The sequence below is a fragment of the Triplophysa dalaica genome, chromosome 1 (assembly GCF_015846415.1).
Source record: "Triplophysa dalaica isolate WHDGS20190420 chromosome 1, ASM1584641v1, whole genome shotgun sequence".
NCBI classification, from domain to species: domain Eukaryota; kingdom Metazoa; phylum Chordata; class Actinopteri; order Cypriniformes; family Nemacheilidae; genus Triplophysa; species Triplophysa dalaica.
This window is the reverse complement of record NC_079542.1, coordinates 9,418,762-9,429,874: the sequence shown is the minus strand read 5'-3', so window position 1 is coordinate 9,429,874 and position 11,113 is coordinate 9,418,762. Positions and strand designations below refer to the sequence as shown.

The following is an 11,113-nucleotide window of genomic DNA, read 5'->3' as shown; positions in this document are numbered from 1 at the left end:
TCCATTAATATGATGGTACTCTGATCTCCACTGATATCTGGTGTGTGGTGGGCGTATAGGTTCACTATGGGTTCTGTTGTAACATCTCAATGGTGGTGGTTAAGGAGACCTCACAGCCCCCCACCTCCACTTATTGTTAAGCGCCTTGAGTGAAAGTAAACAGAATAAAGAGCTATATAAACACCATGGCAAAGAATAAAATACAAAAATCAATTTTATTTGTATGAATTCAGGAACAGTTTATTCCATTTGTATCATCAGCTTGTGTGTACACTACTCCTAAGGAATCGAACCCATAACCTTGGCAATGATAGCACCATGCCTACCAACAACTCCAGAGAAACCTACAATTTTGCGAAAAACATTATACTAAATACAGTCAAATTAAAATGATGGTATAAAACATCATCAGATCAATGAAGAGAAACAATATTAGATCAAAACGATTCCAAAAATGTTCCATCCTTCCTGATCTCCTTGTTCTTCTTCCGCCTCCTCTCCCACCACCTCCTCAGTTTCATTCATTTTTGTTTTTTCCCCGAGTTGAAAGGAGCCCGGAAGGCTTACGTTTGATGTTTTAAAAGGTACTCACAGAAAGAGTGCTGAGCTTGCAACTCTAAAGATAGATGGCATAAGTGTAGGAGGCGGGCAGGCCGACCTGGCTCACTGATGAGATCTGTTCTAAACTCTCACCGATTGAATGCAGGCCAGAAGAGAGCCTACAGCGGGAAAGAGAAGGAGAGAGAGACAAACAAGATTAATAATGATGCCGTGTGCTCCAAAAATTGACTTGAAAGGCCACCTCCAAATACATCTTAAGATGTTACAGGAGCACTGGAAGCACTGATCTCAGCTCACTCGAAATGAGTCGAGAATATTTTACAACCAGGATGGCCGGTTCCCAGCTGTAGCTATGTAGGCTTTTTCACTACTATTAAACATTATATTCTTACAAGTACTTAAACTTCACTTTTATTCTTCACAAGTAGCTTGAGTTTACATTTGATGAGCCGAGCATTTGTTTAGCTCTACACAAAAGGCCTTTTCAGTCAAGATGCATGATAAAATATGAAGTTCGTGTACTAGTTTTTGCTACTTGATAGAAAATATATGGACAGCGAGGCTTGAATTGCTTTTTGTGCAGACTTTTGCTAAAACTTAGACATTTTGAGAAAATTGGGGAAACTCTGTCTGTCGGTGAGCTCAAAGTTTGCCTTTCCCACATGCATACTTTTTTGGGGAAATTAACAAAAGGCATTTGGTATTGAGGTGATTTGCGTCCTAATTCACTTGAAATATCAATCTTTTAAATATATAAATAATTCCTAACTACTTAGTCAGTTTATATGTATTATCTATAAAAAAGCTACCCTTAGGTACACGTTCAGTGTAAACTTTAAACCCCACCCATCTGTTAATCTTGTACAGACTAGATTTCAGTCTCTAAAAGACACAGACAGTGATGATGTCAAACTGCTTTATAAATTTTACGAGATCGTTCAGCTTGAGGAGAATTCATGAAGTTAAAACAAGGAAAGGGACACAGAGGCCTCCAGCTAAGTATAATTATCTGATTAAAGTGGGCCAGGGGTATGGGTATTTTTAACCGTGGTGGTGAACTTTCAGCCTTTCATTTTAGGCTTTTAGATTTAGGCTTATAAAATATACAGTAAAAAAAAATACTGATACACTGTAGCTGATTATGAGTCATTTTTTTCTAATACATCAAGGAATCACAGCCAATTAGCTTTAGGAAACCGACATCCTGTTGGTGTCATTAATCTATGTCACTAGCAGTATGTGTGAAATGGTAAGCTAAGATTTAATGACAGTAATCAACCGTAATTAAAAGGGAATTATCACCATTTACCATAAAGAGTATTTAAGCCTGATAAAGAAAAAACTGTATGTGACCCTGATTAAAAAAAGAAATAGTATGTAAAGCAGGGGAACTTGTGATGCTGTTATTTTAAAATGAACTCTGATTATCAAGAACCCAAAGCTTGTGTTTTTTAGACGCCCCAAAGATCAGGCGTGTGCTTGAAAGTCTGTCTGCATTGCATTTGGCTTTCCATTATAATGATATTCTGTTTTCTGATGTTCTGATTTTGTGATCTCTATCGTGATGTAGGATACATACAGGTAGAACTGAAATGATAAATGTCTGTATAAGCAAGACACCAAAGTCAACCCCCTTTTTTTACTTGAGTATGCCTGCAGCCATAATGCATTTACTTGTTTTGCATCTTTTAATACTCATTCTAAACTTATTTAGCCAGCTCCATATACATCTCACAAAACTCCCTTTTTATGCCTTTTTTCATGACCGAGAGAAATTGACAGCTCTTCAGACTGACAGCAAAGAAGCACACGACTCATGTCAAATGTATGTCAGTGATGTAAGTATCGTTGCTGTCACATCATCCAGGTTGATGGACTCAACCAGCAAGTCTGGCTGAGAAATCACCTGAACTCTATTTTGTAAAGTGCTTTGAGTGGAAGTATCCTCAAAAAATACTATGCTGCATATGATACTGTATTGATATGATGTTTTTAATTTTTTGGAGGTTCTATTGACAGAAATGCAATATAATAAACATAACTATGTCTTCAGAGGTGTATAGAGACCTTACATAATGAAGCCTTGCATTTTTATTACCTCAGAATGAGTGGTTTCAATTTATACACTGCGGGTCCCCTTACATGGAATTTGCCATGTTGTTTCTACAGTAGCCCTAAACAGACAAACTGACAGAGCGTGCTTCGTAAATATCTTATCTTCTTTGCATAGAAGCAAAAACTTGATGACATCTTAGCCCTGCTCAGCCATTGTAGTGCTTTGTAATCGAAGGAGAAGCAGTTCAGTGAGCTGTTGGTTGCAATTCGCAACCTCACCACTAGACACCGCTAAATTTCGCACACTAGACCTTTAAATGAATGTTGAAATGAATGTGTAAGCCTTGATATCCAAACAGTAGTGATGTTAGAAGTTGTATGCTAATAATAAAAAATCACTGTTTATCAAAATCATGTCAAAACAATGTTTTTTGAAGCCCTGCACGGTTCTTCCCACACATTCCTCAGGCAAAGCAGATGTTTGGCCCTATCCGTGCATGAATGACAACGTCACCAGGTAAGCATCAATTTTGTATAGACTGAGAACAACATTCATAAGCTCTGTGAAGATGGTTGGTTTTCCTTCCAGGAAGATAGTGAGTAGCTGGTGTTGCCAGCACCCCAGGGTATGAAAGCATTTTTTTCCTGGCAGATTGAGAAAGAGGAATGTGCCAAGAGCCTTTGGTTAATTTCAGTGTTGAAACAAATAGACTTACGCAGATCTTTGAGTTAACAGAGCCTATAGCCAGGGCACAAAGTAGCTGTCGAACACAACTTTATGGAAACCTTTTATTTTTCAAGCCATCAGGAATCTATTCTCTTCCTCAACTTATAGGATATAAGTGATTTGGTATCTTGGGTGTCTCATGCTCTCTTTTACAATGTAACTCCTTCCAGATTTTACAATTATTTTTATTTTCTAACATTTTGCTTAAAGCCGTCATCTATAACTATGCAATAGATGCTATTCACACTAAGTGAAAATGGCCAAAGATGCTATTTACGCTAAGTTTAAATAGCAGCAGGTTCGGTTTACACTAAGTGAAAATAGCAGCTCTTATCTCTTAACGATATGCTACTTACACTAGCCGATTTTTATTTGATTTTCTTTGGATTAAGTAGAAATAGTAGTTAGATGATATTGGTACTTATAAATATTGGCAGATACGGTTAATATTTGAACATCAGTATAGTTTTGCATCAAACATTATGCAATAATTTTATAACTACTTCCTGTTGGAGCATTCTTCCCAACTCGGTCCGGTCAACTACGTCTCTCACAACATTAAAAAAACTACTTAAAACCCCAAACTCTTCTGTGAATACTTGACAGACAAATGAGAAAAAAAACTCTCTTTCTCTAAACAGGTAGTGGTCTAGCTTTTGTTGAAACTAGTAACTTTGTTTTAGCACCTATTGTATTATTGCTCATGTATGACATATCGCTTATTGCTCTATTGCTCTCGCGAATTCTCATGATACTTCGGAATATGTTTTTTTTTTATTATTTCTCTGCATGTTTATCATATATGTATTCAATATAAAAAAAATCGTATACTGCTCAAGCAGAGTCGTCTGAAGCATTTCAGGTGGCTCAGCACTAGATATAATTGTATTGCAACTCTCAAATATTGTTGTATTTATGTCTTCACGGTAATTAAAAAAAAGAATATTAATACTGCTTTGTAAAAAATAGCTGCTGACATTATCAACTGAAAGAGTCTACTGGCTCGCTCTAATGTTCTTGCGATCTGGGATGCATTTCCCAAAAGCATCGTTAGCCAACTATGGTTGTAAGTACCATCCTTAAGCCTGGCTCAGACTACAGGAGTTTTAAAATCCTGACAGATTTTAAATTCTTGTTGCAGCACACACATAAGGAGATTCTTGACAGATTCTCTTATTTAAAATCTTAAACGTGACTCAGACTACAGGAGTATGGATTTTTTGTAGCTCAGTAGTAAGAGCATTGCATTAACAACGCAAGGTTGTGGGTTCGATCCCAGGGGATTGCACGTACATATGTATATGATATTAAAAAGTAGGTCGGTTTGGATAAAAGCGTCTGCCAAATGCATAAATTTAAATGTAAAAAGTAAAATCCTGAAAGTGTAAAAATCTGGTTGCAGCACACACATAAAAAGAATCGGAAGGTTGCTTGGTTGAAACTGCTCTTGACCTGTGGTTAGAGGCATAGTTCTATGACATGTAGACTTACATACATCATGCAAGGTTAGCAAGTAACATGCAGTTTTACATCTTATAGTTTGTCAAGAAAATAGAATAGTTTTTTTTTTTTAAAGCGCGCATGCGAGTGGGCTCTAGGACCCTGTGGAATCCCTGGGCGGAGTTACGAGGAAACTTTTGAATTAGTTAAATATTCGTGAAAAAAACAACAGTTTGCAAAAATACGACAGCAAAAATTGTTTTCAGATGCAGTGTACATTATTTAGAGTAATAATATGACATTAAATCAATCCAAGAAGACCGTATTACTCCACCACCTATGTGACATCATCAACTATGTTGTTGAACCAACATGGTTCAAATGACAGATGTGTGACAAAGTTACTTTGTTTTCAGGAAAAACTAGTAGCTAGTTAGGTTCTCAAACGATGCATCTAACTATGGTGGTTGTATATTGCAGCTTTAATTTGTATATTTTATGTAGATATTTTGGGAAGTATATGTCATGCCAAAACAGCACTGTTTTGAGGCTCAAACAGCAGACAGGCTCTTGACTGGAACAGGTCAGGGACTCTGCCAAACTGAGTCAGAGACTTCAATATGGAAGATACTTAACACTGTCCACATGGCTTTCGCTCAGACCCTGCTGCTCCAACCCCTGAAAACCAGCTCTTTATCAAATGGTGGACCAGTCAACAGAAACATCAACCTAGTCACCTTTGAGATGTTTTAGATATAGAAAAACATACCTGTGAAGTACATCCCGATAGGAGGACCAGAGCGGGCCATGGACCTGTCGTGTGCTGTCGTATTTCTCCTGCCAGTGGAGCTCAAGGTGCTTTGAAGTGGTGGAGTTGCTTCCAGATCAGTAGCTGCAGAAGTGCCACTGTTGTCAAGGGATGCCAGGCAGCCCAACACTATGAGAGTTAGAATCTGTGATGCTAAGCACTGAGAAATAAAACCATTATATGCATCATCTATAGTGTACTCACTGAACTGTTGTGACAGCCCTTCTTCTGAGCCCTGCACTGACGAACAGGAATCACGGATAGGTGAGTCTCATTTCCTTAATGCCGGCTGTATATATGCCTTTGCCAAAAGGAATCCATAAATACATGATGGAAAAAAACATTTGCATATAGCATTAGTCTGCTTTGGGGACAAATGATAACTACTAAAAATTGACAAATAATTGTAAGTAGTTTAACATAAATAAATTATATATAATAAAAATGATCTATCATTTTTTGACATTCTCAAGCTATTTATATTTATATTAACAGTTTATATTATTTCCACAATTAAACTCATTTCATATTGAAATGATTCAATATGAAAACAGGAAAAGAACAATTTGAGTAATTTTATGCCAAGAACAAATCATTTCCAAAGATTGCACAAATACATCTCCAAATGAGCTTCAATCAGATGTTTCCCATCCCCTTGTTCATGTTTTATGTTGCTGAATCAATCAGATGCTTTGCATTCATTGTTAAGACAAATTTAAAGCTCATGCAGAGCGTTTCTTGTTTTATTTACAAAGGAATTCCTCTATTTGAACTTTCTCCTGAATCAAGTGTCATAGGAGAGAGACGAAAGTTTCTTCCATCAAAAGTTATAATTATGTAGTGCATGTTTTGCAGAAAGCTAAGGGTCTGACTACAACTCTACAACAAGAAAATGAATTTTGATAAATATAATCACAACTTTCAGTGTCTGTGATTTTACCCAGTTATGAGTTTACGTCTGAAGTCATTTGTATTGCACACAGTTTACATCTGAATATTTACATCTCAGATGCAATCACGCCCGCTAGCTGTGCCATTACATATGAGTTTAGAGCTAAATGGTTTATATTACACTCCCAAACACTACTTGTTCTCTTCTTTTATTTTAATATAATACTTTCATAATGCCAAGCCACTATAAGCGAATGTGACACTGTCAAAGGTGACAGGAGAGCATTTTAAATGCTAAGCAGATAATGTTTGCTAAATATCGAAACACAGCACAAATCCCATGATTGTTCATCCCCTCTATTTTAATTTGAAAAAAGCTTAGTAGTAATACTCACCTTAGTCCGATGAATAATGCAACCCTCTCATTTCAGGTGAGTGCAAATACCTCTGGAACTGCAAAATAATGGAACCATTTTATTATTTTGGCAAAACTCGTAAAGCTGGATTAATACTTTTAATCAACAGTTTATGCCAGAGAAGTTATAAACCTGCAAAAATGTAATGCAATTACAGAAAGTGAATTAAATGTTTTTAAATTCAATGCCTAAGCCCTGATAAAAAAATGAATAATATAACTATAATGACTAATGCTTTTTCCTCTTTCTCATTTATTCCTTCTGCTTTTATTACCAAAGCTGTTTTTTAGCCTCCCCATATTTACATTTTCAAAGCACAGACAGAAGAAAAGAATGATGTTATGACGGAAAAAAAAACATTTGCCAAGTGTTTCTTTGAGCAGTTGCCATACTAAGGAGCATGATACTAGAAAATATATAATTTAATTTTCATTATGAAAAGAGGGTTATTTTGCATTATGAATACCTATGGAAAATATGTAAAACTTTTAATAAGGATTAAGCCAGCTCCAGCAATAAAGGTTTCTTAGCGCATTGAGAGAATTGAGGAGAGCAATAGGCCCTTCAGAAAGATAATTGATTTAGAAAATCAATTAAAACTGCCAATTCCCATCGATTAGACACCCTTGAGATTGACTAAAGAGAACAGGGATCTGAAGCAATATACATACGTACCATTAAGGTAGATTTCAAAAACAAAATGGTGGAAGGTTTTCTCATCCTTTTAAGACTGTTAAAAGGATGTTTAATATGCTATTGAAACAAATTTTATGTGATTAAATACCTTGATACAGTAATCTATATCCAGTGTTTTGAGGCATATTTTTTCTATGTTTCCAGCGAACAAAGCTATGACTTCTTTATCAAATGGACTATGTCTGAATACTTTCTACTGACTGAATACATAAAAAATACATGCATGATTGTCACTTATCATCTATCCCTGTGAGTTTGGCACTGCGATGCAATGTCATAGACATGAGCAATGGCAAAGATTCCAGTCCTCCATCTTCTCTTTTCATACTGACATATATTCTCAGTTTGATTCTCAATTGTGTGAGGAAATCTCTTGGCATCATGCAGAAGCTAACATAATTTCGAAAGCAACCGATATAGACATACTAGATATTGACTGCACTGTCTGCCAACAGTCTGAACGGATCTGATTTCATCACTGGCAAAATTGCAGTGAGGACAGTAGACTGATGATCCTGAAATAAAAAACGTAAAATCAGGTAACTGTTGCTATATAGTTACAAACTCAATGTTCAAATGAGGCTAATGGTCAAAAACTCATAAGAGTTTCAGGTTTTGTTTTTACATTTTTGTGGTAGCTTAATCATTATTATAAATCATTGTTATTTTGTTCATTGTTTATTTATTTAAAATAATATTCTGTTAGGTATCATTTTGACCTTTGACTACCATATTAGGAACATTTTCTTTCTTCTGTTGAACACAAAAGAAGATAATTTGAAGAATGTAGGAAAGCAAACAGTTAATTTTTCCTACTAAGGAAGTAAATGGTCACCCTGAACTGTTTGGTGACAATCATTCTTCCAAATATCTTTCTCTGTGTTCATCAGAAGTAAATGAAGAAATCATTTTTTTTTGGTAAACTGTCTCTTTAAATATAAATATTTAGACACAAAATCTGTACTTTACAGATGCAACCGTGCTGTCTGTATTGGCCATGCCAGGAGGGTCTTCGCACTCAGGAAGGCCACGTGACACTGAAGCAAGCTAACAACTCTGAAATTGTTTGTTTTTGTAACCTTATATCTAAAATGAATGCCTAAATAACAAAATATTATCCACTTTTGCAAACTTTAATTTAGAAAAAAAGCATGAATGGCCTTCTGTGGAAAGTACTTGGGTAATGGTTAAGCCTCCTTTAAAGATGTCCATGTTTCAGCTATATATTTTAGTTTTTGCCGAGCCTGCACTGATGTTCTATTTAAGTTGTCCTCTTAATTCAGTTATTGGTCTGGTATTAATGTAATATATTGTAACTAGTGCTGGAACCCTGTTCCGTGGATGATTTTGCTCTTTGTTATACCTTGTTCTTTGGATGTTTTTGATCATTGGATTAACCTGTTCTCCGTGGATGTTTATTGGATTGCTCTGTTTTTTCCCTTGGACGTTTTGAATTCCCTGTTTGTTCCTGTTATCACCTTTTTGTATTAAACCTTTTTCACTCATCACCAGTTCCGTGTGATATCGTTTGTTTTCTTCAGAGACTGTTACAGTTATGACGCATAACACCTTTTGTCTTTCAATATAATCTTTACAAGTTGACACCACATTAGTTACTTTGAAAGGCCGAATACAATCGTCAGAAGTAAAAAGCTAACACAATGCTATCAACAGACTAAACTTAAGGTCGCTCTAAATCAATGTGTCCACCACCAAGCCTCTGACAACTCTTTCAAACTTTTAAAAAATGTGTTCACTGGTGAGAAATTACTCGGTGAATAAATCCACATCTACGTTTTAAGAGATTTGTGCCCATGTTGCATTAGTTGTGAGCTTTATATGCCCGACTGTGTCTAACGTCCCCGCCAAAGTAATCACTTTTAGCAACCACCATTTTTAAGACAAATAAGCAGGTTATAATTGTGTCATATAATTAGTAGTTAAAGGTGTTGTTTACCAAATACCTTTTTTCGAGGGATTTACCAAATACCCATTTAAAAAACCCATAGACATTGGAGCAATGGAACAGGAAGTCCTAAAATGCTAACTCGCTTCCGGGTTTTGCATACAAAAATTTCTGAGCCACCTATTACCACACAGCCTGCAGCATTATTCCAAGTGTGGAGTCTTAGGAGGACTTGATGAGGGCTTATAACAGCGCTATGAACCTGCTACTTGAAGCTTAAATTGCTTTGACGGAAAAAATTTAATTTGGGGTTACATTTCATTGCTAATATAATAGAGATGTAACAATATTATCGATATCGCATGAAGAAATTGTCTCAATATTAATGTGGTCACATGACTGTTTGCAAGGCCGTCGCAAGGGGGTGCAAGGCCCTGTGCGAACTTGCTGTGCGCAATAGGCTCTCACTAAATCCTTGGTGTTTCGAGTCAGTTCTGTGGCCGTGGCTTGTTGGTTTTGACTAAATCTTTGGTGGTTCAAGTCTTAGGAAATATATACCCTAACTCGCACCCTAACCTTACTCTAACCATCTAAACTACAGATGATTTTTAAAATTGACCAAAAACACGTTTGGGTGATGTCGTCAGACTCGAAACACCAAGGATTTAGTGAGAGCCGTGCACAATAGGGGCTGGCTGCAGCCGATGGGGCGAGTGGAGCTCAAAAGCGGATATACATCACATCCAGCCCGAGCATATATACGTCACATATTTGTGACCTCAAACCAGAAGTAATTTATGAAACGCCTCTGTTTTAATGTCAATAAATACTTGTAATGTTTTAATGCTACAAAATGATTGTTTAAATGTTATTAAATACCTTTAAAGTTACTAAATCCAGACGTTGCTTCCAGGTTTGTATTTAGAAAGTTAACATTATAATTGTTAGCAGTGAACAATAAATGAATCATCAAATAAATAAATTTTTATAAAAATGAAAAATGTGAACACAAATAATTTAGGAATTTTATATTTAAAAGAAAATAACACACAAAACAACCACAGTAAAATGTTGAGTTATTTCCACAAATTAAGATTTAATTGTTTTGAGTAAAAAACACAAACTATATTTACAAAACACATCAACTGCAAGTAACAGTAAATAACGATCAACGAATCTTCTTCTCCTTCTTTCCTTTTAATGGCAGGTCGCAACCAACATGTTCAGGTGTATATCGCCACCTACGGTACCGGGGTGTGTAACATCAGGGTTTTTAGTACTTCGGTGGATTTAAAATCGGATTTTCTAAACCTGTGTTTTAAAGAAATTCATGCAACATCAGCTTAGATTGACGAGAGATCAATATTGTTCGTCAAAAATATATAAATTCATAGTGTTTATTCATCCTTTTTTGGTAATTTCATGGAAGCCATATGCGTTGTGCTTCCATTGCACGTAAAGACAGCATCAGTCTGCAAGTAGTGTAGGGATGCTGAGATACAATTACCCGAGTTTAAAATTCGAACTTCTGAGATCTCAGTGACACCATTTTGCCCCTTCTTTATTATTGAGTGGAGGTGACATATTTCCTGTTCGAGAGTGGGGCTCCACTA

General features: G+C 36.1%; 1 long non-coding RNA gene across 1 annotated transcript; it reads right to left on the bottom strand.

Moving 5' to 3' along the window:
- Nucleotides 1-604: 604 nt before the first annotated feature.
- Nucleotides 605-5,881, bottom strand: LOC130419160 (uncharacterized). The gene is made up of 3 exons (XR_008906470.1): nucleotides 5,796-5,881; nucleotides 5,553-5,720; nucleotides 605-719 (listed from the first exon to the last, which is right to left on the bottom strand). It is a non-coding gene; the product is annotated as an uncharacterized LOC130419160 (long non-coding RNA).
- Nucleotides 5,882-11,113: the final 5,232 nt, after the last annotated feature.